The sequence below is a fragment of the Symphalangus syndactylus genome, chromosome X, assembly GCF_028878055.3.
Source record: "Symphalangus syndactylus isolate Jambi chromosome X, NHGRI_mSymSyn1-v2.1_pri, whole genome shotgun sequence".
NCBI lineage: Eukaryota > Metazoa > Chordata > Mammalia > Primates > Hylobatidae > Symphalangus > Symphalangus syndactylus.
The window spans coordinates 127,536,738-127,540,152 of record NC_072447.2 but is presented as its reverse complement, the minus strand read 5'-3'; the positions used below and the strand labels follow the sequence as shown (position 1 = coordinate 127,540,152).

The following is a 3,415-nucleotide window of genomic DNA, read 5'->3' as shown; positions in this document are numbered from 1 at the left end:
GTGTTCACTGCAGCACTATTCATAATAGTCAAGATGTGGAAACAACCTAAATGACCATCAACAGATAAATAGATAAAGAAAATGTAGTATATACATACACTGGAATACTATTCAGTCTTTAAAAAAGAAATTCTACAATATGTGACAACATGATTAGACCTTGAGGACATCATACTATATAAAATAAGCCAGTCACAAAAGGACAAATAACAAATAATGCATGATTCAATTTTTATGATGTATGTAAAACAGTCAAATTCACAGAATCAACGAGTGAAATGGCTCATTGAACATAGTGGCAGCCTTCGAGATTCGTGTGTATTCTTTGCAAGCCAAGCCAAACCTACGTGCAAGTAACTATGTCTAAGGGACCTGCAGTTAGTATTGATCTTGGCACCACCTACTCCTGTGTGGATGTCGTTTAGCACAGAATATTGGAGGTAATTGCCAATGATCAGGGAAATCAAACCATCCCAAGCTCTGTTGCCTTTACTGATACCAAATGACTAATTGGTGATCCCACAAAGAACCAAGTTGCAATGAACCCTATCAACATGATTTTTGATGCCAAACATCTGATTGGATGCAGATATGATGATGCTGTCGTCCAGTCTGATATGAAGCATTGGTCGTTCTTGCTGGTGAATGATGCAGATAGTCCCAAAGTCCAAGTAGAATACAAGTAAGAGACAAAAAGTTTCCATCCAGAGGAGGTGTCATTTATGGTCTGACAATGATAAAAGAAATTGCAGAAGCCTACCTTGAGAAGACTGTTACCAATGCTGTGGTCACAATGCCAACTTACATTAATGATTCTCAACATCTGACTACCAAGGATGTTGGAACCATTGCTAGTCTCAATGTACTTAGAATTATCAAGACCCGGTGTGGTGGCTCACCCTCATAATCCCAGCCCTCTGGGAGGCTGAGGCGGGTGGATCACCTGAGGTCAGGAGTGCGAGACCAGCCTGGCCAACATGGCAAAACCACGTCTCTACTAAAAATACAAAAATTAGCCAGGCTTGGTGGTGTGTGCCTGTAATCCCAGCTACTCGGGAGGCTCAGGCACCAGAATCACTTGAACCCGGGAGGCAAAGGTTGCAGTGAGCCAAGATCCCACCACTGCACGCCAGCCTGGGCAACAGAGCAAGACTCCATCTAAAAAAAAAAAAAAAGAATTATCAATGAGCCAACTGTTGCTGCTATTGCTTATGCCTTAGGCTGCTATTGCTTATGGCTTAGACAAAAAGTTGAAGCAGAAAGAAATGTGCTCATCTTTGACCTAAGAGGTGGCACTTTTGATCTGTCAATCCTCACTATTGAGGATGGAATCTTTGAGATCAAATATACAGCTTCTCCACTTAGGTGGAGGAGACTTCAACAAGCAAATGGTCAACCATTTTATTACTGAGTTCAAGCACAACCATAAGTAGGACAATGATGAGGATAAACAGAAGACTCTTGACAAGTGTAATGAAATTAGCAACTGGCTCAATAAGAATGGTACTATAGAGAAGGAAGAATTTGAACATCAGCAGAAAGAGCTGGAGGAAGTCTGCAACCCCATTGTTACCAAGCTGTACCAGAGTGCAGGAGGTGTTTGAAGGAATGCCTGGGGGCTTCCTTGGTGGCAGAACTCCTCCCTCTAGTGTTGCTTCCTTAGTGCCCTCTATTGAAGAGGTTGATTAACCTAACCCATGTATAGATATAACATTGTTCCACGCAGTTAAAACTTTGAAGGACCCAAATTTGCAGCAAATTCTATGTCAGTTTTAAAGTTCAGCTGCTATAGTAAATTACTGGATATTCTCAATACTTGAATATGGAACATGTGCACAGAGGAAGGAAATAGCATTGAACTTTATAAGCACTGTATTGTATAAGTGGAAAATGCAATGTCTTGAATACAACTGTATTTAAAATTGACACCAAAAACAGAGTGAAACGGTGGTTGCCAGGGGCTGGGGGAAGGCAGAAGTAGGGAGTTACTAATCAACAGGCATAAAATTTCAGCGAAGCAAGATGAATAATAAGCTCTAGAGATCTGCTGTACAACATTGTACCCATAGTCAACAATAATGTATTGTACATTTAAAAATGTGTCAAACAGGTAGATCATGTTGTGTTCTTACCACAATAAAATAAAAAATTTAACTTAAAAAAAATCATTGCTCTTATATAGCTCCATCCCACCCTGAAGCTGTTGTCACAAATTACATCTTTATACAATATGTACTCACCAACATAGATTATAATTTATATTTTAATCATTTGTCTTTTAAATCATATAGGAAAAAAGAGGAGTTATAAACAAAAGACACATTAATACTGACTTTTATTTTTGCCCATGTAGTTATATTTAACGGTGTTTTTTTTTCATGCAGTTACAGAGTTACTATATATGGTAATTACATTTCAGCCTGAAGGATGCCCTTTGGTATTTCTTGTAGGGAAGTTGTAACAGCAGTGAACTCCTTCAGTTTTTGTTTAACTGGGAATGTCTCAGTTTCTCCCTTTTTGAAAGGTTGTTTTGCTGAAAATAGAATTGATTGGCAGGGTTTTATTTTCTTTCTACACTTTAAATACATCATCCCACAGTCTTCTGACCTCCATTGTTTCAGGTGAGAGATTAGCTGTTAATCTTTGTTAAGGATCTTTTGTACATAATGAGTTGTTTCTCTTTGCTGCTTTCAATATTCTGTCTTTGGCTTTGTACAATTTGATTATGATATGTGTTGGTGTGGATGTCTTTGAGTTTATCCTTCTTGGAGTTCATTGAGCTCTATAGAGGCAAAAAGTAATGTCTTTCATCAAATTTTCAAAGTTTTGGCCATTACATCTTTAAACATTCTTTCTTTGCCTTTCTCTTATTCTCTCCTGGAGTTCACATTATGCTTATGCTGGTATTCTTGATGGTATCCCACAAGCCCCTTAGTTCTGTTCATTTTTCTTCACTTTTTTTTTCTTTCTGGTCCTTGGACTGGATTATCCCAATTGACAAATCTTGAAGTTTGCTGTTTCGTTGTTCTGCCTGCTCAAGTCTCCGGCTGAACCCTTCTTATGAATTTTTTTGTTTCAGTTATTGTACTTTTCTTTTTTTTTTTTTTGAGACGGAGTCTTGCTCTGTCCCCCAGGCTGGAGTGCAGTGGCGCGACCTCGGTTCACTGCAAGCTCCGCCTCCCGGGGTTCACGCCATTCTCCTGCCTCAGCCTCCCGAGTAGCTGGGACTACAGGCGCCCTCCAACACGCCCTGCTAATTTTTTGTATTTTTAGTAGAGACGGGGTTTCACCGTGTTAGCCAGGATGGTCTCGATCTCCTGACCTCGTGATCCGCCCGCCTCGGCCTCCCAAAGTGCTGGGATTACAGGCTTGAGCCACCGCGCCCGGCCCAGTTATTGTACTTTTCAACTGCAGA

The 3,415-nt window shown here is 40.1% G+C and overlaps 1 pseudogene; it reads left to right on the top strand.

Annotated features, from left to right (window-relative positions):
* The first annotated feature begins 359 nt into the window (after nt 1–359).
* LOC129475394 (heat shock cognate 71 kDa protein-like) lies at nt 360–1,433 on the top strand (annotated as a pseudogene).
* Nucleotides 1,434–3,415: the final 1,982 nt, after the last annotated feature.